This window comes from Balaenoptera musculus, chromosome 3 (genome assembly GCF_009873245.2).
Source record: "Balaenoptera musculus isolate JJ_BM4_2016_0621 chromosome 3, mBalMus1.pri.v3, whole genome shotgun sequence".
Lineage (NCBI taxonomy): Eukaryota > Metazoa > Chordata > Mammalia > Artiodactyla > Balaenopteridae > Balaenoptera > Balaenoptera musculus.
In genome coordinates this window covers 34,754,860-34,782,128 of record NC_045787.1, presented here as the reverse complement: position 1 = coordinate 34,782,128, position 27,269 = coordinate 34,754,860, and the positions used below count along the sequence as shown (strand labels likewise).

Genomic DNA, 27,269 nt, shown 5'->3' with positions numbered 1-27,269 from the left:
GGGAAATGAAGTAGGGGCGGAGGTGGAGAATTCAAGAAGCTCTTTCACATTTCACCCTGTATACTTCAGTGTGCCCTTTTGTTGTTGTTGCTATTTGGACTATTTATGATTATGACAGCGATTTTCTTGGCTTAAGGACTAAAAATATACGTTTACCTCCACCGATTTCTGGGGAACGTGGCCCCTCTCTGGTGACTGTGTATGTAAAAGTAACTCATCTCTGATACAATAAACTGGCCTACCCACCTGGCATGGTCTAGTCCAGCATTCCAAAGCTGAGATTTTCCAGAGTTGTGAGTTCGGAAGTAGGATGACTTGGAAAGAAATGAAATCTGGCACTTTGTGTCAAGTGGTTGAAATGGTGACATAATTACCAACTGACTGTAGAATACACCCCCAGGCAGAAGGGGGTGCTCCAATATTGGTGATGAAAACAATACATGGCACTATGGTGCCAGTATCTGACACCAGGCCTGGAGGAACACGAAGAGGGACTTAAAGCCCTCATGGAGAATACTAGCTGGTGTGCCCTCTGCATTTGTTTTTGTTTCTCTCAAAGTTAGGGCTTTGGGAATCCCGAAGAAAACAGTATAATGAACTCTAGTCTCAGGATCATGGGGGGAATTCTCTTCCCAATTGAGTTATGGATATTTCAGAATATTCAGAAACAACCCCAGAGATGTATTTAGCTGCTGCCTGGGGCCTTTTGTTCCCAGACAGATTTGGGGGCTGACAGTGGGTGATGACATGATGCATGTCATCGGGATAAAGCTGTGTCTCTACAGGCTGAATCTTCTCCTTTTGTCACTGAGCCACAGTTCCAGAGTAAGTAAGGGGACCAGGTTACCTTTGCACAGAGGAGCCACCTACAAGGGGAGGATGAGAGATGGGTGAAAGGAATGGGGGCCCCTGCTGACCCCTCCGATCTGAGCCAAGGTTGTGTCAGGAGTCTCATGACAGAGCTGTGCTGAAACGGTGGTTATGTCAGAGGCTGGATCTGGTCCTGAGGATTTTAAAGTCTGTGAGGGATTTATTGGGGGCCCTCGGATGAGGGCACTTTAAAATACCCGTTGGAGCCTGGACTAAGTGCAAAGGATGGAGGCACTCTGCAGAGGGAACAGATGCTGGAAGGGTGCCTGCCTGGGAGGGGCCACGGCCAAATGTCAGCAATGACAAGCAGTAGAAATCCAAAGGCAGGGCATGACCCTGCCATCCAAGTCAGAAGTCTCGGCGCCGTCCCTGGCTTCTCTCTTCCCCTCACCCATCACTCAGTCCTGTTGACTCTCCCACTTCAAACCACCCCAGTCTTTTTACCCATCATCCTGACCACTGCCTGTACTGGGCAGGCTGGATCCCACAAGACACAGTGATGCACATGCTTTAGGGCACCAGCAGACCAGGGCACCAAAGAGAAGAGGCAATAGAAGTCTTAAAATATTTTGATATTTGATATAATTTTTTCAATGCATCTAAACAATCATCATAAGAAAAATCAGAACTTGGGTTCTATTATTCTTATTTTATGGTTAGCTTTGCTTAAATTTTGAATTGCATGTGGGGGATGATGATGGTGATGGCCTTTAAAGGTCTCAATCCCACCCGGTACCTAGTTGGCTGAAACAGCCTTTTAGCAGGCTTTTCTACTTCCTGTCTTGCCCAGTTCAACTTTATTCTCCAGGAAACCACCTGCAGGATCTTTCTAAAATGTAGATATTACTTTCCCACTTAGAATCCTTCATTAAAATGACTGCAGGAGGCCGCTCTCACCTTCTGAGATGGCCCACACTCCATCTGTGGAGTGTGTTTCTCTCTAAATAAATCCACTTCTTACCTATCACTTTGTCTCTCACTGAATTCTTTCTGCGACGAGACATCAAGAACCTGAGCTTCATTAAGTCCTGAGACCAGAAATGGGAGCAGTTTGAGGGCAATTCCAAACTGCAGCACGTGGGCAGCAGGGGAGCCGCCCGAGTCCTCCCGCACCGTCGGGCCCCACGACGAGCACGTTATTGATTCCGTTTCTTAAACTTTCCGAGAAACTATATACCTCAGTACTCCATCACGGTCTGAAGGTCGGAGGACCTCAGCTCCGGGCGGGCGCCCCGGAGCGGCGAGGACAGAGAGCTTCTACCCCGCTTCCTCCCCCCGCTGCCCCTGCCAGCCCAGCGCCACCGCGAATGGATTGTGGGAGCCCCACGCCTGCGGGCGGCAGGACCGGGAGGGAAGGGGCAGCTGCCGTAGCACAGCGAGGGGAGCTCTCCAACCTCCACTTGGATCCACTGACATCACGGGTTCCACGCCGGTCACGGTCAAGGTCCCGGTCTCGGCGTTTTCCCTGCCCCGCCCTCCCGACTGTCTTCCTAGCGCAGACCCCCTTCCACGTGGCGTACCTGCTCTCTCTGGATACGAACTTTCTATGGTGGGACACTGAACACAGATAGATATAAGGAAGGATGTACGGTCAGTTCCTTTGGTTTCTGTAGGTCATCCTCATCTTGTAAATTCTCCACAAAGCAGATCACAGCCGTGAGGAGGAGGGGCTGAGCCCTTGGGGCCAGAGGGAGGAGGTGGCCTCCTTTGCCCCCGGAGCTTTATAGGGGGGTAGGTGCTGCTGTGGCCGCCACCCTGGGGGACTAGCGCTGCCCTGAGGCCTAGACGCCGGCCTCTCGGTTTGGCTTCAGCTGGGAGTCACCTCATGCTCTGTGCTGGAATCCACTTTTCATGCCTTTGGTGTCTGTAAACCCTGGATGGGTTACTTATTTTGACAAATTGTTGCTTCGGGTCTTTGTAAGTTAAATTTCTTTTCTCTAAGGATAAAATGAATAAAAAAGAATCTCCCAGCAAAAAAAAATTAAAAAAAAGACTACAGGATAAAATTCAATTTCCATTGCATGGTCTAGAAAGCTCTTCAAGATCTGGCTCTTGATTTTATTTCTAGCTTCATTTCTCATCTCCCCCACTCCCTCTCATTTGCCCCCTCCATATACCTTGATGGGGTTCAGGACATGCTACCCCAAAATATGGCCCCATAGTATTTTAAGCAGGAGAGTCACTCCGACTTTCTTCTCCCCTTACCCTTCTTCCCTGAAACATGTTATACAACCCTCAGGTGAGATGGGCTCTCCCTATACCTGGAGGAAAGGAGCAGCCTTATCTCTGAAGACAAAGGGTCATAGAGAAGAATTCTAACAAAGAGGCTTTGCTAAGTTTCTACCAGTTGACTACACTCAACTCGTACTCCTTAGCCTATCATATTCCTCCATGACTGTCCACTCTTCATCAAACCCAGTGTAAAACACTCAGGCCTGTTTCTTTGGGTCTTCATTTCCTTATGAAGGCTCCCATGTCACATAAGATGTATATGAAATAAATTTGTATCCTTTTCTCTTGTTAATCTGTTCTTGTCAGTTTAATTTCCAGACCCAGCCAAACTTTCCATCCTTTATAACCCTATATTTGAGACATATCAAAACACCTGAGGTCTCATAAACATCCCAGGCTGCTTTATGCTTCTCTGCCTTTGTACATGACATGCCCTCTACATGGACTGTTTCCATGACCCATTCACCATCAAACCTCTAAAACTCTGTCCGTGAAGTCTTCCTTTACTCTCTTACACCCACGGGGCTCTCAGAGTATTTCATGCATCCCTCTAGGTATATCTGCCTCTCTGTGGTGTCACTGTTTGTGTGCACATCTCTGTCTACCTGTTTAGACAATGAAGGAACTGAGAGCAGAGATGTTCTATTCCTTTTCTATCTCTAAACAGTGCCTGGCACATCATAGGTACTCAATGCATGTTTATGGAGTAGAAGAATTAATCAATGAATTAAAACAGGTTTATTTTGTTGGTAAGCAGAAAAATTATTTTAAATTCTTGTTTTACAAGAGATTAATTTCATTCCTTTTCTTAATTTCAGTCACCTAATGTTGAAATTCTACGTATTCAAATTAAGACTACATTCCATTCTCTTTCCTTTCCTTTCCTTCTTTTCCATTCCCTTCCTTTCCCTTCCCTTCTGTTCCCCTTCTGATACTCCTCGCAAGAATTTAGCTCCTCCTCTGGTTTTCTCCCATGAACTCCAACATTTTCCTTCAACATCTTCAAATCCTGTCTGGTGTTTGAGTTACTTGGGTACATATTTGTCCTCCTGACCGGAACGTGGGTTTCTATGGGGAAGGTCCTCAATCTTATTAATTTCAGGATTCTGGGCACCCAGTACCCAGGAGGAGTACATAAATGCTGGCTGACTTGACTTGAATTGTACAGATACTCTAAAAGGTAGTGTGGGGCTTCCCTGGTGGCGCAGTGGTTGAGACTCTGTCTGCTAATGCAGGGGACACGGGTTCGAGCCCTGGTCTGGGAAGATCCCATATGCCGCGGAGCGGCTGGGCCCGTGAGCCACAATTACTGAGCCTGCATGTCTGGAGCCTGTGCTCCGCAACAAGAGAGGCCACGATAGTGAGAGGCCCACGCACCGCGATGAAGAGTGGCCCCCGCTTGCCACAACTAGAGAAAGCCCTCACACAGAAACGAAGACCCAACACAGCCAAAAATAAATAAATAAATAAGTAAGTAAATTAAAAAAAAAAAAGTAGTGTGGATCTTGGAAGATACAGATATTTCTCTCACAGACATCCTTCTCTGGCTGAAAAAACAAAAAACCCACCACAAACAACTGTTGTATGATGAAGAAGAAAAGGCAAAAATCTAAAAAAGACAACCAAACAAAAACCAAAACTCTTTCAAGCGCTGTCTCCTAAAACAAGGGCAGGTTTGTTACAAGTGCCCCTCACCCGAGCACCTCTGGCTGGAAAATTTCTGAAACCTTGTGAGTTTGAGGAGATGCCCTACTGCTTTTGTACAGCATTCTAAGGTTCCCAGTGAAGCACACCTCAAATGTGGGTAGACATTCCTAAGAAGGCTATTTGAGTTGGAAGCATCCAATGTTTACAGACCAACGCTTGCTCCAGCCCACAGACAATAAAAACAACCCGATTATGGTTTCCCTTTGGAAGGCTACTGAGGTTAAAATGATCACAGTACAAGTAAAGAAAGCTCCGTTTCCCTCTGTTTTTATTTTAAGGGTGTGACATGTTAGTAGCCTCCAGCAGATTTTGCTGTGTTTTAAAGCATGAGAAATAATCCCTGCTCTATTTTCAAGACCTTCTCTGCACTCCTCAGTTCCTCCAAAATGGTTCTGCAAATATACACACCCATGCACTTGCCTTTGCCCTTCTCCCTACTCCTTGCCTTCTTTGTGTTTACACTTCCCCATGGGAGCCAAAACCAACACTAATTAGTGGTGAATTAAATCCTACCACTAGGACACTAGAGGATCAGTGTTTACCCAGGATTCCAAGGCATCCCTCTCCCTTGTCCCAAGCTCAAAGACTCACAGTTAAATATGCAGCCCTGAAAGGAATTCTGAGATCTGAATCTATTATGCAATTTATTCCTAAAGTTTTACCATCCCTATCGTAAAATATCCTTTCATGCCCAGGTAGCCTGACATACCCAACTTGCCCTGACTGGAGCACACTTGCTCCTTGTCTCACTCAGCCTTCAAGACCCTGCTGAAGTATCACCTTCTTGGTGTTAGACCAGACAGAGTTAGCTGTTCCACCCTAATCACTCCCACTGAAATTCATTTCTTGATATTCTCAGATCTTATCCTGATATTCTGTCTTGCTATCTCATATCTGATAACCTATCAGCTCATATTCTAATTATGTTTGGCCTTTCTAGACTGACCTCAGCTCCTTGTTTACCTTGTATCCTTAATATTCCCCAGCATCTAGTCCTAGGATATGGTAGGTGCCAAAAAAATATTTGTTTTAAAATAATTAAAACAATATACGAAAGATGAAGTAACATAAACCTATAAACCACAAACTAATAGCACCTTTGGAAGGACGACTGCAAGCAGTCGTGCTTTTAGTTGGTGTTAACATAGTCCTACTAGCATTTTATTCAATATGACAGAGAAGGTATACTAAAAGCTACTTTTATAAGCAATTACTATATACCAGACACTGTGCTTTTGTATTATTGATCACTCATTATGACAAACCCTGTAAGACAGATATTAAAATTCCCATTGCACTGATGAAATAACTAAAGTTTATAGAGGCTGAGGAATTGGTCCAAACTCAGAGAGCAAGTGAGTGTCAGGGCAGCATGGGCTCCAGGCCCTCCTGACCCCACTGGCTGCCTCCATGTGGTCTACACTATAGTAGAACATAACGCTCAAAGGAACAGGCCGTTGCCCTGAGGTCCAAGCTTGGGCATGAGTTACAGATAGCAGCAAGGGCAGGCAGAAGAATCAGAAAGGAAGAGTCTTTAAAGTGTTTTGTTTTCTAATAAACCACTGGGCCTGATGAATATCAGTGACAGTAAATATACAAATGGAAGTATCTTTTATTCGAAACTACATAATAGACTTGCCTTCCCCATTGCAAGTACCCGACCTGACTAGATGAAACTCTAGATAACCCTATGCTATTGGATGACAACCTACACAGAGAAAGATCAAAATGGTTCACTATGATTATTATTATTGCTAAACAAGTTCAAATGACTCAATGGAAGTTATAAATAAATAAGAATACACAGCAGGGGCTTCCCTGGTGGCGCAGTGGTTGAGAATCTGCCTGCTAATGCAGGGGACATGGGTTCGCGCCCTGGTCTGGGAAGATCCCACATGCCACGGAGCAACTAGGCCCGTGAGCCACAACTTCTGAGCCTGCACGTCTGGAGCTTGTGCTCCGCAACAAGAGAGACCATGACAGTGAGAGGTCCGTGCACCGCGATGAAGAGTGGCCCCCACTTGCCGCAACTAGAGAAAGCCCTCACACAGAAACGAAGACCCAACACAGCCAAAAATAGATAAATAAATAAATAAATAAATAAAGAAGCTTTCATTAAAAAAAAAAAATTGTGGTAAAATACATTAAAAAAAAAGTTTAAAAAAATAATTAAAAAAAAAAAAAAAGAATACACAGCAATACTTGCTGTATATGTATACACCAGAGAAGAAACAAGCTAGATCACAACTCAGGCCATCTTGGAATAGAATACCTGTTGAAATTTAGCAGACTGCACAAAAAAGTGAAATTATAAGCCAATTTTGCTCCCTAACATATATATAAAAAATGTAAAATACATAGTAGTAAATGAAATCTGGCAGTATATTTATAAAAGTATGACCAGCTAAAACTTCTCCCAAGAATGTAAGCATGGCTTAACAATAGAAGATGTGTATATTTAATTTAACACATGAATCAATTAAAGGAGAAAAATAAAAGAACAGCTCAGCAGGTGCAGAAAAAGCATTCGATAAAACTGTACACTCGAGCTATTTGTGAGGATTTGGTTCAAGATGGCAGAGTAGAAGGACGTGCACTCACTCCCTCTTGCAAGAGCACCAAAATCACAACTAACTGCCGAACAATCATCGACAGGAAGACACTGGAACTCACAAAAAAAGATAACCCACATCCAAAGACAAAGGAGAAGCCGCAATGAAACGTTAAGAGGGGTGCAATCACAATAAAATCAAATCCTATAACTGCTGGGTAGGTGACTCACAAACTGGAGAACAATTATACCACAAAAGTCCACTCACTGGAGTGAAGGTTCTGAGCCCCACGTCAGGCTTCCCAACCTGGAGGTCCGGCAACAGGAGGAGGAATTCCCAGAGAATCAGACTTTGAAGGCTAGCGAGATTTGATTGCAGGACTTCAACAAGATTGGGAGAAACAGAGACTCCACTCTTGCAGGGCACACACAAAGTAGTGTGCACATCAGGACCCAGGGGGAAGGAGAAGTGACCCCATAGGAGACTAACCCAGACCTACCTGCTAGTGTTGGAGGGTCTCCTGCAGAGGCAGGGGGTGGCTGTGGCTCAATGCGGGGAAAAGGACACTGGCAGCAGAAGTTCTGGGAAGTACTCCTTGGCGTGAGCCCTCCCATTGCCCACCATCAGCCCCACCAAAGAGCCACTAGGCTCCAGTGCTGGGTCACCTCAGGCCAAAAAACCAACAGGCAGGGAACTCGGCCCCATCCATCAACAGACAAGCAGATTAAAGATTTACTGAGCTCTGCCCGCCAGAGCAACACCCAGCTCTACCCACGACCAGTCCCTCCCATCAGGAAGCTTGCACAAAACTCTTAGATAGCCTCATCCACCAGAGGACAGACAGCAGAAGCAAGAAGAACTACAATCCTGCAGCCTGTGGAAAGAAAACCACATTCACAGAAAGATAGACAAAATGAAAAGGCAGAGGACTATGTACCAGATGAAGGAACAAGATAAAACACCAGAAAAACAGCTAAATGGAGTGGAGATAGGCAACCTTCAAGAAAAAGAATTTAGAATAATGATGGTGAAGATGATCCAGGACCTCAGAAAAAGAATGGAGGCAAAGATCAAGAAGATGCAAGAAATGTGTAACAAAGACCTGGAAAAATTAAAGAACAAACAGAGATGAACAAGACAATAAGTGAAATGAAAAATACACTAGAAGGAATCAATAGCAGAATAACTGAGGCAGAAGAACGGAGAAGTGACCTGGAAGACAGAATGGTGGAATTCACTGCTGCAGAACAGAATAAAGAAAAAAGAACAAAAAGAAATGAAGACAGCCTATGAGAACTCTGGGACAACATTAAATGCACCAACATTCACATTATAGGCATCCCAGAAGGAGAAGAGAGAGAGAAAGGACCCAAAAAAATATTTGAAGACGTTATAGTCGAAAACTTCCCTAACATGGAAAAGGAAATAGCCACCCAAGTCCAGGAAGCGCAGAGAGTCCCAGGCAGGATGAACCCAAGGAGGAACACACTGAGACACATAGTAATCAAATTGACAAAAATTAAAGACAAAGAAAAATTATTAAAAGTAACAAGGGAAAAATGACAAATAACATACATGGGAACTCCCATAAGGTTAACAGCTGATTTCTCAGCAGAAACTCTACAAGCCAGAAGGGAGTGGCACAATATATTTAAAGTGATGAAAGGGAAGAACTTACAACCAAGATTACTCTCCCTGGCAAGGATCTCATTCAGATTTGACAGAGAAATCAAAAGCTTTACAGACAAGCAAAAGCTAAGAGAATCCAGGACCACCAAACCAGCTCTACAACAAATGCTAAAGGAACTTCTCAGACAGGAAACACAAGAGGAGAAAAGGACCTAAAATAACAAACACAAAACAATTAAGAAAATCGTAATAGGAGCATAATATTGATAATTACCTTAAATGTGAACGGATTTAATGCTACAACCAAAAGATACAAACTTGCTGAATGGAAACAGAAACAAGACCCATATATATGCTGTCTACAAGAGACCCATTTCAGACCTAGGGACACATACAAACTGAAAGTGAGGGGATGGAAAAAGATATTCCATGCAAATGGAAATCAAAAGAAAGCTGGAGTAGCAATTCTCATATCAGACAAAATAGACTTTAAAATAAAGACTATTACAAGAGACAAAGAAGGACACTACATAATGATCAAGGGATCAATCCAAGAAGAAGATATAACAATTATACATATATATGCACCCAACATAGGAGCACCTCAAAACGTAAGTCAAATGCTAACAGCTATAGAAGAGGAAACTGTCAGTAACACAATAATAGTGGGGGAGATTAACACCTCACTTACACCAATGGACAGATCATCCAGACAGAAAATTAATAAGGAAACACAAGCTTTAAATGACACAATAGACCAGATACATTTAATTGATATTTATAGGACATTCCATCCGAAAACAGCAGATTACACTTTCTTCTCAAGTGCACACAGAACATTCTCCAGGATAGATCACATCTCAGGTCACAAATCAAGCCTCGGTAAATTTAAGAAAATTGAAATCATATCAAGCATCTTTTCTGACCACAACACTATGAGATTAGATATAAATTACAGGGAAAACAACGTAAAAAACACAAACACATGGAGGCTAAACAATACGTTACTAAATAACCAAGAGATCACTGAAGAAATAAAAAAATACCTATAGACAAATGACACGACGTGAAAACACGATCCAAAACCTATGGGATGCAGCAAAAGCAGTTCGAAGAGGGAAGTTTACAGCAATACAATCTTACCTCAAGAAACAAGAAACATCTCAAATAAACAATCTAACCTTGCACCTAAAGGAACTAGAGAAAGAAGAACAAACAAAACCCAAAGTTAACAGAAGGAAAGAAATCATAAAGATCAGAGCAGAAATAAATGAAATAGAAACAAAGAAAACAATAGCAAAGATCAATAAAACTAAAAGCTGGTTCTTTGAGAAGATAAACAAAATTGATAAACCTTTAGTCAGACTCATCAAGAAAAAGAGGGAGAGGACTCAATAAAATTAGAAATGAAAAAGGAGAACTTACAACAGACACTGCAGAAATACAAAGCACCATAAGCGACTACTACAAGCAACTCTATGCCAATAAAATGGACAACCTGGAAGAAATGGACAAACTCTTAGAAGGGTATAACCTTCCAAGACTGAACCAGGAAGAAATAGAAAATATGAACAGACCAATCACAAGTAATAAAATTGAAACTGTGATTAAAAATCTTCCAACAAACAAAAGTCCAGGACCAGACGGCTTCACAGGTGAATTCTATCAAACATTTAGAGAAGAGTTAACACCTATCCTTCTCAAATTCTTCCAAAAAATTGCAGAGGAAGGAACACTCCCAAACTCATTCTATGAGGCCACCATCACCCTGATAGCAAAACCAGACAGAGATACTACAAAAAAAGAAAATTACAGACCAATATCACTGATGAATATAGATGCAAAAATCCTCAACAAAATACTAGCAAACAGAATTCAACAACACATTAAAAGGATCATACACCACGATCAAGTGGGATTTACCCCAGGGATGCAAGGATTCTTTAATATACGCAAATCAATCAATGTGATACACCATATTAGCAAACTGAAGAATAAAAACCATATGATCATCTCAATAGATGCAGAAAAAGCTTTTGACAAAATTCAACACCCATTTATGACAAAAACTCTCCAGGGAGTGGGCACAGAGGGAAACTACCACAATAAAATAAAGACCATATATGACAAACCCACAGCAAACATCATTCTCAATGGTGAAAAACTGAAACCATTTCCTCTAAGATCAGGAAAAGACAGGGATGTCCACTCTCGCCACTCTTATTCAACATAGTTTTGGAAGACCTAGCCACAGCAATCAGAGAAGAAAAAGAAATAAAAGGAATACAAATTGGAAAAGAAGAAGTAAAGCTGTCACTGTTTGCAGATGACATGATACTATACATAGAAAATCCTAAAGATGCCACCAGAAAACTACTAGAGGTAATCAATGAATTTGGTAAAGTTGCAGGATACAAAATTAATGCACAGAAATCTCTTGCATTCCTATACACTAACAATGAAAGATCAGAAAGAGAAATTAAGGAAACAATCCCATTCACCATTGCAACAAAAAGAATAAAATACCTAGGAATAAACCTACCTAAGGAGGTAAAAGACCTGTACTCAGAAAACTGTAAGACATTGATGAAAGAAATCAAAGATGACACAAACAGATGGAGAGATCACCATGTTCGTGGATCGGAAGAATCAATATTGTGAAAATGACTATACTACCCAAAGCAATCTATAGATTCAGTGCAATCCCTATCAAATTACCAATGGCATTTTTTACAGAACTAGAACAAAAAATCTTAAAATCTGTATGGAGACACAAAAGACTCTGAATAGCCAAAGCAATCTTGAGGGAAATAAACAGAGCTGGAGGAATCAGACTCCCTGATTTCAGACTATACTACAAAGCTACAGTAATCAAGACAATATGGTACTGGCACAAAAACAGAAATACAGATCAGTGGAACAGGATAGAAAGCCCAGAGATAAACCCATGCACCTATGGTCAACTAATCTATGACAAAGGAGGCAAGGATATACAATGGAGAAAAGACAGTCTCTTCAATAAGTGGTGCTAGGAAAACTGGACAGCTACATGTAAAAGAATGAAATTAGAACATTCTCTAACACCATATACAAAAATAAACTCAAAATGGATTAAAGACCTAAATGTAAGACCAGACACTCTAAAACTCTTAGAGGAAAATATAGGGAGAACACTCTTTGACATAAATCATAGCAAGATCTTTTTTGATCCACCTCCTAAAGTAATGGAAATAAAGGCAAAAATAAACAAATGGGACCTAATGAAACTTAAAAGCTTTTGCAAAGCAAAGGAAACTATAAACAAGATGAAAAGACAACCCTCAGAATGGGAGAAAATATTTGCAAACAAATCAACAGACAAAGGATTAATCTCCAAAATATATAAACAGCTCATGCAGCTCAATATTAAAAAAACAAACAACCCAATCAAAAATGGGCAGAAGACCTAAATAGACATTTCTCTTAAAAAGACATACAGATGGCCAAGAGGCACATGAAAAGCTGCTCAACATCACTAATTATTAGAGAAATGCAAATCAAAACTACAGTGAGGTATCACTTCACACCAGTTAGAATGGGCATCATCAGAAAATCTACAAACAAGTGCTGGAGAGGGTATGGAGAAAAGGGAACCCTCTTGCACTGTTGGTGGGAATGTAAATTGATACAGCCATTATGAGAACAGTACGGAGGTTCCTTAAAAAACTAAAAATAGAATTACCATATGACCCAGCAATCCCACTACTGGGCATATACCCAGCGAAAACTGTAACTCAAAAAGACACATGCGGGGGCTTCCCTGGTGGCGCAGTGGTTGAGAATCTGCCTGCCAATGCAGGGGACACGGGTTAGAGCCCTGGTCTGGGAAGATCCCACATGCCACGGAGCAACTAGGCCCGTGAGCCACAACTACTGAGCCTGCGTGTCTGGAGCCTGTGCTCCGCAACAAGAGAGGCCGTGATAATGAGAGGCCCGCGCACCGCGATGAAGAGTGGCCCCCGCTTGCCGCAACTAGAGAAAGCCCTCGCACAGAAACAAAGACCCAACACAGCCAAAAATAAATATAAAAATTAATTAATTAATTAAAAAAAATACACATGTGGACTTCCCTGGTGGTGCAGTGGTTAAAAATCCTCCTGCCAATGCAGGGGACACGGGTTCGAGCCATGGTCTTGGAAGATCCCACATGCCATGGAGCAACTAAGCTGTGTGCCACAACTACTGAGCCTACGCTCTAGAGCCCGTAAGCCACAACTATTGAGCCCACGTGCCACAACTACTGAAGCCCTCACGCCTAGAGCCCATGCTCTGCAACAAGAGAAGCCACCGCAATGAGAAGCCCACACACTGCAACGAAGAGTAGCCCCCCCGCTCACCGCAACTAGAGAAAGCCCGTGCACAGCAACGAAGACCTAACACAGCCAAAAAAAAAAAAAAGAAAGACACATGCACCCCAATGTTCATTGCAGCACTATTTACAATAGCCAGGTCATGGAAGCAACCTAAATGCCCATCGACAGAGAAATGGATAAAGAAGATGTATTACATATATAAAATGGAATATTACTCAGCCATAAAAAGGAACGAAATCGGGTCATTTGTAGAGACATGGATGGACCTAGAGACTGTCATACAGAGTGAAGTAAGTCAGAAAGAGAAAAACAAATATCGTATATTAACACATATATGTGGAATCTAGATAAATGGTACCGATGAACCGATTTGCAGGGCAGAAATAGAGACACAGATGTAGAGAACAAATATATGGATACCAAGGGGGAATGTGGGGGGAGGGGTGGTGGTAGTGGGATAAACTGGGAGATTGAGATAGACATATATACACATATGTATAAAATAGATAACTAATAAGAACTGCTGTATAAAAAATAAATAAATAAAATGAAATTAAAAAAACAAACAAAAACACTATACACTCATTATTAATAAAAATGTTAGCAAACTAGGTATAGAGGGGAACTTGCTCAACCAAGTTACGTCTACCTGCCACAAACCTAGAGCAGACATCTTTTTAAATGGTGAAATATTAGAAGCATTCTCTACAAAATCAGGAAGAAGACAAGGTTGCCTGCTAACACTGCTTCTAGTTAATATTTATTGGAGCCTCTGGCCAGTGAAAGAAGACAAGAACTAAATACTGAAAAGAAACAAAACTGTTCTGATTTGCTGACAAAGAATTTTAAACATTGAAAATCCTAGAGACTTTACTCACAAATGATTAAAACTAATAAGTAAGTTTAACAATGTTGCTGAAGACAAAATTAGTGCAAATTCAATAACATTTGTATTCACCAATAATAATCTGGCAATAATAAGAAAATATAACAATAATAAAACATATTCCATTCATATGAGTAGCAATAAAAATTCATGAGATACCTAAGAATAAATCCAACAAAGGAGATGAGAGAGACATAAATCATGAAAATTATGAAAGCTTATTGGAGAACATAAAAGAAGAACTAATACATGGAAAAAACATACTATGTTTAATAAGAGAATACTCAATATCATAAAGATGTAAACTCTTCTCCAAATGAATCTACAAACTTAGTGAATTTCAATTGAAATCTCAATTGTTTTTTGTTTTTGTGTATGAGTATGCTTAAAACGGCATATTTAGTCTTGTATTCCATAACACATGGCACAGGCTTGTTCCAATTTCATGTTTTAGATTGGTACACCTGCTCTCAACTCCAAATTTCAGGACGGCAAACATCTTCATGCCTTCTGAAAGAGGTATGAGCAAAACTGTTAACATGAGTCATTTAGAACAGCCACAGAAGTGTAGGGTTTTAAGCAACTTTCCAAAAAGGCAATGAGTGGTCCTGGGCATAAAACGGGGGAGGTACATTTTTCAACATTTCCATCAGTTAGCTCAATCAGGAAGTGCTCAGCAGATGATTCTATCTTCTGACAAGTGAAAAGTTGAGGAAATGAAAATCTTACCTGAGGAAGATTTCATAAAAATAAATGCATTTTTAAGAATGGGGAAGAGCTGAGGGGCAAGATGGCGGAAGAGTAAGACGCGGAGATCACCTTCCTTCCCACAGATACAGTAGAAATACATCTACACGTGGAACTTCTCCTACAGAACACCCACTGAACGCTGGCAGAAGACGTCAGACCTCCCAAAAGGCAAGAAAATCCCCACGTACTTGGGTAGGGTAAAAGAAAAAAGAAATAACAGAGACAAAAGAATAGGGACGGGACCTGCGCCAGTGGGAGGGAGCCGTGAAGGAGGAAAGGTTTCCAGGCACTAGGAAGCCCCTTTGCGGGCAGAGACTGCGGGTGGCAGAGGGGGGAAGCTTCGGAGCCGCGGAGGAGAGCGCAGCCACAGGGGTGCGGAGGGCAAAGCGGAGAGACTCCCGCACAGAGGCTCGGCGCCAACCAGCACTCACCAGCCCGAGAGGCTTGTCTGCTCACCCGCCGGGGCGGGCGGGGGCTGGGAGCTGAGGCTCGGGCTTTGGTGCTAGCCGGGAGGGAGTCCGGGAAAAAGTCTGCAGCTGCCGAAGAGGCAAGAGACTTTTTCTTACCTCTTTGTTTCGCGGCGCGCAAGGAGAGGGGATTCAGAGCGCTGCCTAAATGAAATCCAGAGACGGGTGCGAGCCGCGGCTATCAGCGTGGATCCCACAGCAACAGGGGCGCAGAGGGAAAAACGGAGAGATTCCCGCACAGAGGCTCAGCACCGAGCAGCGCTCACCAGCCCCGAGAGGCTTGTCTGCTCACCCGCTGGGGCAGGCGGGGCTGGGAGCTGAGGCGCGGGCTTCGGTCGGATCGCAGGGAGAGGACTGGGGTTGGCGGCGTGAACACAGCCTGAAGGGGTTGGCGTGCCGCCGGCGAGCCGGGAGGGAGCCGGAGAGGAGGTCTGCAGCCGCCGAAGAGGCAAGAGACTTTTTCTTGCCTCTTTGTTTCACGGCGCGCAAGGAGAGGGGATTCAGAGCGCCGCCTAGACGAACTCCAGAGGCGGGCGCGAGCCGCGGCCATCAGCGCGGGCCCCAGAGACTGGTAGGAAACGCTAAGGCAGCTGCTGCCGCCACCAAGAAGCCTGTGTGCGAGCACAAGTCACTCTCCACACTGCCCCTCCCGGGAGCCGGTGCAGCTCGCCACTGCCAGGCTCCCGTGATCCGGGGACAACTTCCCCGGGATAACACACGGCGCGCCTCAGGCTGCTGCAACGTCACGACGCCTCTGACGCCGCAGGCTCGCCCCGCCTCCTCCGTACCGCTCCCTCCCCCCGCCTGAGTGACCCAGAGCCCCCGAAGCAGCTGCTCCTTTAACCCCGTTCTGTCTGGGCGGGGAACGGACGCCCTCAGGCGACGTACATGCAGAGGCGGGTCCAAATCCAAAGCTGAACGCTGGGAGCTGTACGAACAAAGAAGAGAAAGGGAAATCTCCCCCAGCAGCCTCAGAAGCAGCGGATTAAAGCTCCACAAACAACTTGATGTGCCTGAATCTGTTGAATACCTGAATAGACAACGAATCATCCCAAATTCAAAAGGTGGACTTTAGGAGCAGGATATATTAATTTCCCCTTTTCCTTTTTTTGTGAGTGTATATGTGTATGCTTCTGGGTGAGATTTTGTCTGTATAGCTTTGCTTTCACCATCAGTCCTAGGGTTAGGTCCGTCTATTTTATTTTGTTTGTTTTTTTACTTAAAAAAAATTTTTTTTTTCCTAATATATGTTTTCTTAATAATTTTTTCCGTATTTTCTATTTTTAAAAATTAAAAAATTTTTTAATAAGTTTTTTCATATTTTTTATTTTAAAAAATTAAAATTTATTTTTCTTAAAAAATTTTTTTCTTAAAAATTTTTTTCTTATTTTTTACTATAAAAAATTAATAAATCTATTTTTAAAAATTAAAAAAAATTTTTTTCTGAATACATTTACTCTTAATAATTTTTTTTCTTATTTTTTATTATAATAGCTTTATTTTATTTTATTTTATCCTCTTTTTTTCTTTCTATTTTTTTCTCCCTTTTATTCTGAGCTGTGTGGATGAAAGGCTCTTGGTGCTCCAGCCAGGAATCAGGGCTGTGCCTCTGAGGTGGGAGAGCCAACTTCAGGACACTGGTCCACAAGAGACCTACCAGCTCCACGTAATACCAAACGGCAAAAATCTCTCAGAGATCTCCATCTCAACATCAAGACCCAGCTTCACTCAACGACCAGCAAGCTACAGGGCTGGACACCCTATGCCAAACAACTAGCAAGACAGGAACACAGCCCCATCCATTAGCAGGGAGGCTGCCTAAAATCATAAGGCCACAGACACCCCAAAACACACCACCAGACGTGGACGTTCCCACCAGAAAGACAAGATTCAACCTCATCCACCAGAACACAGGCAATAGTCCCCTCCACCAGGAAGCCTACACAACCCACTGAACCAACCTTACCCACTGGGGACAGATACCAAAAACAACGGGAACTACGAACCTGCAGCCTGTGAAAAGGAGACCCCAAACACAGTAAGATAAGCAAAATGAGACGACAGAAAAACACACAGCAGATGAAGGAGCAGGGTCAAAACACACCAGACCTAACAAATGAAGAGGAAATAGGTAGTCTACCTGAAAAAGAATTCAGAATAATGATAGTAAGGATGATCCAAAATCTTGGAAATAGAATAGACAAAATGCAAGAAACATTTAACAAGGACGTAGAAGAACTAAAGAGGAACCAAGCAACGATGAAAAACACAATAAATGAAATTAAAAATACTCTAGATGGGATCAATAGCAGAATAACTGAGGCAGAAGAAAGGATAAGTGACCTGGAAGATAAAATGGTGGAAATAACTACTGCAGAGCAGGATAAAGAAAAAAGAATGAAAAGAACTGAGGACAGTCTCAGAGACCTCTGGGACAACATTAAACGCACCAACATTCGAATTATAGGGGTCCCAGAAGAAGAAGAGAAAAAGAAAGGGACTGAGAAAATATTTGAAGAGATTATAGTTGAAAACTTCCCTAATATGGCGAAGGAAATAGTTAATCAAGTCCAGGAAGCACAGAGAGTCCCATACAGAATAAACCCAAGGAGAAACACGCCAAGACACATATTAATCAAACTGTCAAAAATTAAATATAAAGAAAACATATTAAAAGCAGCAAGGGAAAAACAACAAATAACACACAAGGGAATCCCCATAAGGTTAACATCTGATCTTTCAGCAGAAACTCTGCAAGCCAGAAGGGAGTGGCAGGATATACTTAAAGTGATGAAGGAGAAAAACCTACAACCAAGATTACTCTACCCAGCAAGGATCTCATTCAGATGTGATGGAGAAATTAAAACCTTTACAGACAAGCAAAAGCTGAGAGAGTTCAGCACCACCAAACCAGCTTTACAACAAATGCTAAAGGAACTTCTCTAGGCAAGAAACACAAGAGAAGGAAAACACCTACAATAACAAACCCAAAACATTTAAGAAAATGGGAATAGGAACATACATATCGATAATTACCTTGAATGTAAATGGATTAAATGCTCCCACCAAAAGACACAGACTGGCTGAATGGATACAAAAACAAGACCCGTATATATGCTGTCTACAAGAGACCCACTTCAGACCTAGAGACACATACAGACTGAAAGTGAGGGGATGGAAAAAGATATTCCATGCAAATGGAAATCAAAAGAAAGCTGGAGTAGCAATTCTCATATCAGACAAAATAGACTTTAAAATAAAGAATATTATAAGAGACAAAGAAGGACACTATATAATGATCAAGGGATTGATCCAAGAGGAAGCTATAACAATTGTAAATATTTATGCACCCAACATAGGAGCACCTCAATACATAAGGCAAATACTAACAGCCATAAAAGGGGAAATTGACAGCAACACAATCATAGTAGGGGACTTTAACACCCCACTTTCACCAATGGACAGATCATCCAAAATGAAAATAAATAAGGAAACACAAGCTTTAAATGATACATTAAACAAGATGGACTTAATTGATATTTATAGGACATTCCACCCAAACACAACAGAATACACATTTTTCTCAAGTGCGCATGGAACATTCTCCAGGATAGATCAGATCTTGGGTCACAAATCAAGCCTTGGTAAATTTAAGAAAATTGAAATCGTATCAAGTATCTTTTCCGACCACAACGCTATGAGACTAGATATCAATTACAGGAAAAGATGTGTAAAAAATACAAACACATGGAGGCTACACAATACACTACTTAATAACGAAGTGATCACTGAAGAAATCAAAGGGGAAATCAAAAAATACCTAGAAACAAATGACAATGGAGATACGACGACCCAAAACCTATGGGACGCAGCAAAAGCAGTGCTAAGAGGGAAGTTTATAGCAATACAAGCCTACCTCAAGAAACAGGAAACATCTCGAATAAACAACCTAACCTTGCACCTAAAGCAATTAGAGAAAGAAGAACAAAAAACCCCCAAAGCTAGCAGAAGGAAAGAAATCATAAAGATCAGGTCAGAAATAAATGAAAAAGAAATGAAGGAAACAATAGCAAAAATCAATAAAACTAAAAGCTGGTTCTTTGAGAAGATAAACAAAATTGATAAACCATTAGCCAGACTCATCAAGAGAAAAAGGGAGAAGACTCAAATCAATAGAATTAGAAATGAAAAAGGAGAAGTTACCACTGACACTGCAGAAATACAAAAGATCATGAGAGATTACTACAAGCAACTCTACGCCAATAAAATGGACAACCTGGAAGAAATGGACAGATTCTTAGAAATGCACAAACTGCCGAGACTGAACCAGGAAGAAATAGAAAATATGAACAGACCAATCACAAGCACTGAAATTGAAACTGTGAATAAAAACCTTCCAACAAACAAAAGCCCAGGACCAGATGGCTTCACAGGTGAATTCTATCAAACATTTAGAGAAGAGCTAACACCTATCCTTCTCAAACTCTTCCAAAATATTGCAGAGGGAGGAACACTCCCAAACTCATTCTACGAGGCCACCATCACCCTGATACCAAAACCAGACAAAGATGTCACAAAGAAAGAAAACTACAGGCCAATATCACTGATGAACATAGATGCAAAAATCCTCAACAAAATACTCGCAAACAGAATCCAACAGCACATTAAAAGGATCATACACCATGATCAAGTGGGGTTTATCCCAGGAATGCAAGGATTCTTCAACATACGCAAATCAATCAATGTGATACACCATATTAACAAATTGAAGGAGAAAAACCATATGATCATCTCAATAGATGCAGAGAAAGCTTTCGACAAAATTCAACACCCATTTATGATAAAAGCCCTGCAGAAAGTAGGCATAGAAGGAACTTTCCTCAACATAATAAAGGCCATATATGACAAACCCACAGCCAACATTGTCCTCAATGGTGAAAAACTGAAACCATTTCCACTAAGATCAGGAACAAGACAAGGTTGCCCACTCTCACCACTATTATTCAACATAGTTTTGGAAGTGTTAGCCACAGCAATCAGAGAAGACAAAGAAATAAAAGGAATCCAAATCGGAAAAGAAGTAAAGCTGTCACTGTTTGCAGATGACATGATACTATACATAGAGAATCCTAAAGATGCTACCAGAAAACTCCTAGAGCTAATCAATGAATTTGGTAAAGTAGCAGGATACAAAATTAATGCACAGAAATCTCTTGCATTTCTATACACTAATGACGAAAAATCTGAAAGTGAAATTAAGAAAACACTCCCGTTTACCATTGCAACAAAAAGAATAAAATATCTAGGAATAAACCTACCTAAGGAGACAAAAGACCTGTATGCAGAAAATTATAAGACACTGATGAAAGAAATTAAAGATGATACAAATAGATGGAAAGATATACCATGTTCCTGGATTGGAAGAATCAACATTGTGAAAATGACTCTACTACCCAAAGCAATCTACAGATTCAATGCAATCCCTATCAAACTACCACTGGCATTTTTCACAGAACTAGAACAAAAAATTTCACAATTTGTATGGAAACACAAAAGACCCCGAATAGCCAAAGCAATCTTGAGAACGAAACATGGAGCTGGGGGAATCAGGCTCCCTGACTTCAGACTATATTACAAAGCTACAGTAATCAAGACAGTTTGGTACTGGCACAAAAACAGAAATATTGATCAATGGAACAGGATAGAAAGCCCAGAGATAAACCCACGCACATATGGTCACCTTATCTTTGATAAAGGAGGCAAGCATATACAGTGGAGAAAAGACAGTCTCTTCAATAAATGGTGCTGGGAAAATTGGACAGATACATGTAAAAGTATGAAATTAGAACACTCCCTGACACCATGCACAAAAATAAACTCAAAATGGATTAAAGACCTAAGTGTAAGACCAGACACTATCAAACTCTTAGAGGAAAACATAGGCAGAACACTCTATGACATACATCACAGCAAGATTCTTTTTGACCCAGCTCCCAGAGAAATGGAAATAAGAACACAAATAAACAAATGGGACCTAATGAAACTTAAAAGCTTTTGCACAGCAAAGGAAACCATAAACAAGACCAAAAGACAACCATCAGAATGGGAGAAAATATTTGCAAATGAAGCAACTGACAAAGGATTCATCTCCAAGATTTACAAGCAGCTCATGCAGCTCAATAACAAAAAAACCAACAACCCAATTCAAAAATGGGCAGAAGACCTAAATAGACATTTCTCCAAAGAAGATATACAGATGGCCTACAGACACATGAAAGAATGCTCAACATCATTAATCATTAGAGAAATGCAAATCAAAACTACAATGAGATATCATCTCACACCGGTCAGAATGGCCATCATCAAAAAATCTAGAAACAATAAATGCTGGAGAGGGTGTGGAGGAAAGGGAACCCTCTTGCACTGTTGGTGGGAATGTAAATTGATACAGCCACTATGGAGAACAGTATGGAGGTTCCTTAAAAAACTACAAATAGAACTACCATACGATCCAGCAATCCCACTACTGGGCATATACCCTGAGAAAACCATCGTTCAAAAAGAGTCATGTACCAAAATGTTCATTGCAGCTCTATTTACAATAGCCAGGACATGGAAGCAACCTAAATGTCCATCGACAGATGAATGGATAAAGAAGATGTGGCACATATATACAATGGAATATTACTCAGCCATAAAAAGAAATGAAATGGAGGTATTTGTAATGAGGTGGATGGAGTTAGAGTCTGTCATACAGAGTGAAGTAAGTCAGAAAGAGAAAAACAAATACAGTATGCTAACACATATATACGGAATCTAAGGAAAAAAAAAAGCCATGAAGAACCTAGTGGCAAGACGGGAATAAAGACACAGACCTACTAGAGAATGGACTTGAGGATATGGGGAGGGGGTGGGGTGAGATGTGACAGGGTGAGAGAGTGTCATGGACATATATACACTACCAAATGTAAAATAGATAGCTAGTGGGAAGCAGCCGCATAGCACAGGAAGATCAGCTCGGTGCTTTGTGACCACCTAGAGGGGTGGGATGGGGAGGGTGGGAGGGAGGGAGATGCAAGAGGGAAGAGATATGGGAACATATTGTATATGTATAACTGATTAACTTTGTTATAAAGCAGAAGCTAACACACCATTGTAAGGCAATTATACTTCAATAAAGATGTTTAAAAAAAAAAAAAAAAAAAAAAAAAAGAATGGGGAAGAGAGGTTAGTAGAGAAGGTAGAGGTGAGAACTTCCAAGGAAGAAAAATTCCAAAATAATTATAAACCACATTAAGGGTGGTCAGAGGTGGGAGCCTGGAATGGGTCAGGAATAGGAACTCTCGGTACCTTTAAGACATTAGTCCAGCATCACCATTTCAATAGGCAACTTAAATGTCAAAATCTATAACATGGTTACTCCTTGAAGTGGCAGTGTGACATTGGAATACTAATATATTCAGCTATTTGATAACATGATTTCCCAAGGGAAAATCTAAACAAAAACTAGTTGGGATGATTGAACATGCAAATTTTCTAGATTCTAAGTCTTTCGTTTCAAAAATACAAGTGATAGGAAAATAATGTTGTAAAACCTAAGAGAGGTCCTTTAGAAAGGAGGTCATAGTGAAACCGTGCAACTCAGATTGGAAAATAATGTTGCAAAACCTAAGAGAGGTCCTTTAGAAAGGAGGTCATAGTGAAACCGTGCAACTCAGATTGGGACTTGAACCCATGGTCTTTTTTTTTTCTTTTTTGGGTGCATTGGGTCTTCGTTGCCGTGCGCGGGCTTTCTCTAGTTGTGGCGAGCAGGGTCTACTCTTCATTGCGGTGCACAGGCTTCTCACTGCCGTGGCTTCTCTTGTTGCAGAGCACAGGCTCTAGGAGTGTGGGCTTCAGTAGTTGTGGCACACGGCTTAGTTGCTCCATGGCATGTGGGATCTTCCCAAACCAGGGATCGAACCCGTGTCCCCTGAATTGGCAGGCGGATTCTTAACCACTGTGCCACCAGGGAAGTCCCTGAACCTATGGTCTTTTAATTGAGATTACACACCTGGTCTCAGGATTTAATAAAGCTCAGGTTTTTCTTGATGTCGCAGAAAGAATTCAGTGAGAGACAAAGTGATAGGTAAGAAGTGGATTTATTTAGAGAGAAACATACTCCACAGATGGAGTGTAGGCCATCTCAGAAGGTGAGAGGTGCCGAAATATGGGGTGGTTAGTTTTTATGGGCTAGGTAATTTCATAGGCTAATAAGTGGAAGGATTATTCCAACTATTTCAGGGAAGGGGTGGGGATTTCCAGGAATTGGGCCACCGCCCAGTTTTTGGCCTTTTATGGTTAGCCTCAGAACTGTCATGGCACTGGTGGGTGTGTCATTTAGATGCTAATGTATTACAATGAGTGTATAATGAGGCTCAAGGTCCACTGGAAGTCGAATCTTCCACCATCTTGGACCTAGTTGGTTCTAACCAGTTTTTATCATGTCTTATGGCTATGTCATTCTTTTAAAGGTTGTGCCCTGTCCCCTTCCCTCCTGTTTCAGTAGGAAACATGGGAGTGGGAGGGGTGGAGCTGAAGATCAACCAGCCACAGACTGTGTCAAAACGGTTAGACCTATGAAGTGCTGTTAGACCACCACATGTAATCTTGGCTTGTTATTTATCTTATGGTTGTGGTCTATCTCCCTTATTAATAGCTACTGTTTAATGAGAGCCTACAATAAATAGCAAGTGCTCAGTATGTAGGGTGAACACAGAATTTGTCACTCAAACCAAGATACTTTTGAGAGTAGAAGGAGGTGCTATTAATAATCACACTGGGACAACAGATGTAATCCAGAGCCTTCCCTGATGAACTGGGACACATGGTCACCCTATCAATCAGTGATGGTGTGGCAGTCACCGTAGGCTGGCTCACTCAACATCTTTATTAACTCTCCCTTCCTTGCCTTCTTCTGCTGTAGGGGCTGGAAAGCCCAGTTTCTCTTCCTCCCTCACAGCTAGGGCTGAGGAATACTCTTCCAATAACAAGATGAAATATCCAGTTCAGCAGACTATTTTTAAGTGCCTGCCTACTTTAAGCCAGTGGGTACGAGGTCCTCCCCAAGAGCCGCATAGGTATGATTAAATCATCAGCTAGTGGGGTAAGGTAGACACCTAAACAGATAATTTAAATATAACGTTCAAAGCACTGGGCCAGACATATGTAAAGGTAGGGTGGGCACCCAGAGAACACGTGGGGTATGGTCAATGTTCAGGGCAAACTTCCTGAATGAGATGAAACCTGAAAGAATTTGCCCCTGTGATTAAGCAAGTGCTAAGATAAGGAAATGTAGGTCAGGGAAACAGAAAGTGAAATGTGGGTTTTTTTTTTTTTTAATGGCCATTGAATGTGAGGCAATGTAAAGGGTGGGAAAATCTGTACCTCATTGTCTGCTACAAGAACTAGTGTTGTTGATTATGTCCAAAGGGTATTTGTCTAAACTAGAAGTTCAGAAAAGTTTAAAAGGCTTTTTAAAAAACCTTCATAACTAAATATGATCAGAGTGTATTTTATTAGCCAAGAATGGGAGTAATAGTCTGTATTTGCATCTTAGTCTCTGTTCTGATGGGCAACTTTCACCAATTAACCTAGCATTGAACAAAAAAGGTTTAAGTCACCAAATTTCAACTATCACTGAACATTCCATCAATGAGACAAACAGCTTTAAACCCAGAGTCTACTTACTTAGCACTGCTATATGCTAACCTTTAAAAAAATGTTGCATCCTGTTTCCTATAGCTATTAACCATGTCACCTGTTTTATTGTTTTAAATCTGTTTTACTTTTCTCGGTAGATAGTAGTCACCAAACCACACAGACTAGTTCTCACATGGATGTGATGTGCTATACAGAGAGGGTGACTCTTAAGGAAGCCTGAGTTCAGGCAAGACAGAAGCGTTCCTCCTCACCATCTACATCACCTTCTATATATCTCCATCCAAAACCCACCACCCAGACCACAAGCCTCTGAAGAACTTCTCTGCTTCCCGAGAAGACAGTAATTCTCTAGCACGTGCAACATGACAGAACACAAATCCACTAACATAAATTTGTCTCAGTGTTACATGGAGTGCTCTCAAGAGGCATGAATCTTCACTGGGGCTGCTCAAGGCTTAATTCCAGAACTCTGGAAACACTGCGAAGTCGACTGCTTCTGGCTACATAGGTCCTGTGTGAGTGAAGCAGACTGGTGACTGTCATGCACTGGGGAAGGGCTAAATCATGTCGGATCTCCCAGGAGATCAAAGCAGCCTCAGCTTTCAGGATGTGTCTGCATGCAGAAGCCTTTTCACTGGCTTCCCAGCCTCACTTAATTGCTGAGGTTCCAAGGAAAAAATCAAAATATCAGATCCACATTCCATGTGGTGTCTGCCGTGTGGGTGGAGAGACCCACACCTCCATGCTTAATGGTCCCACTGAGTCCCACCCCACCACTTCCATTCTGGTTCTCACCCAGCCCTCCCTCTCCTCCTCCATCATCTTTTCATGTGAGTATCCCCTCATTTTGTTCTAATCCACACTTTTCAGATGCCATCTCCAGATTCTTCAGATGCCAGACTGCTTTCATTGTCTAGAGAAATATAAGACCTGTCTTAACTGTAACTGAGTCTTCTCGAATTCATGACAGGAAGACCTCTTTACACCTGTTCCAAACCCAAAAGGTCCAGAAGGAAGAGTTGGCTTCCCAGTCGGTTAGTACTTAGGAAGAACCTAATTTGCAAGGCTCTGTGTTAGGGCCGATACAGGAAGCAAATATACCACACAGAAGAATATTGAACAGTCAAGCTTAAACTATAAAGACAAGTGGAAAAAGCAACATTAAAACTGTATGTAGGGCTTCCCTGGTGGCACAGTGGTTGAGAGTCTGCCTGCCAATGCAGGGGACGCGGGTTCGAGCCCTGGTCTGGGAAGATCCCACACGCCGCGGAGCAGCTGGGCCTGTGGGCCACAGCTACTGAGCCTGCGCGTCTGGAGCCTGTGCTCTGCAACAAGAGAGGCCGCGACAGTGAGAGGCCTGTGCACTGTGATGAAGAGTGGCCCCCGCTCGCCGCAACTAGAGAAAGCCCTCGCACAGAAACGAAGACCCAACATAGCCAAATAAATAAATAAATAATTAATTAAATTTTAAAAAAAAATTACGTACAATATGCTTTTTTTTTTTTTTTGCTTTATTTTTAGCTACCAAGAAACAACCCTCGGAAATGTTAACCATGGTCATCTCTCTAGTTGGGATTATAGATGGTAGTAGAGACAGAATTAAAGATAATTATTTCAAAAAAAAAGATAATTATTTCTTTCATTTTAACATTTGTTTCTGTACTTCTGACAAGAATACTAGCGACATTGATATTTATTGTATACCAGGCACCGTTCTAAGAGCTTTACATGAATCAACTCATTTAATTCTCGCAACTATCCTAGAAGGTAGGTACCATTATTATAGGCCCCCAAAACTGAGGTACAAAGAGGTCAAATAATGTGCCCAAGGTCACACTGTAGGTGAGTCACAGAGCCAGGATTCAAACTCAGCAAGCTGTTCCGGAATTAGACTTAACCCCTACTTCTTGTTGCCTCTGGAATACGTACTATTTTAGAATACATACTTTATGTATAAATATAATATGTCTTACAGTAAAGAACTATAATATTTCTTTACACTAAAGAAAAGAAGATTAAGAAATGAAAAGAAAAAGAAATATAAGACAAGGTAGCCAAGCAGAGAGAGGAGACAAGGTAAAAGAATAATGGTTTAGAAAGGAGTCAGGAGAAATGACTCCAC

General features: G+C 41.7%; 2 protein-coding genes across 3 annotated transcripts in view; one reads left to right on the top strand and one right to left on the bottom strand.

Annotated features, from left to right (window-relative positions):
* Positions 1 to 27,269, bottom strand: part of NIM1K (NIM1 serine/threonine protein kinase) — a 76,786-nt gene that overhangs the window by 44,152 nt on the left and 5,365 nt on the right. The gene's annotated exons all lie outside the window — the stretch shown is intronic.
* Positions 17,303 to 27,269, top strand: part of LOC118892336 (actin-related protein 2/3 complex subunit 1A-like) — a 30,055-nt gene continuing 20,088 nt past the window's right edge. The window contains 2 exon segments of the mRNA XM_036846884.1: positions 17,303 to 17,313; positions 22,994 to 22,999. The gene's annotated coding sequence lies outside the window, so the exon portion shown is untranslated.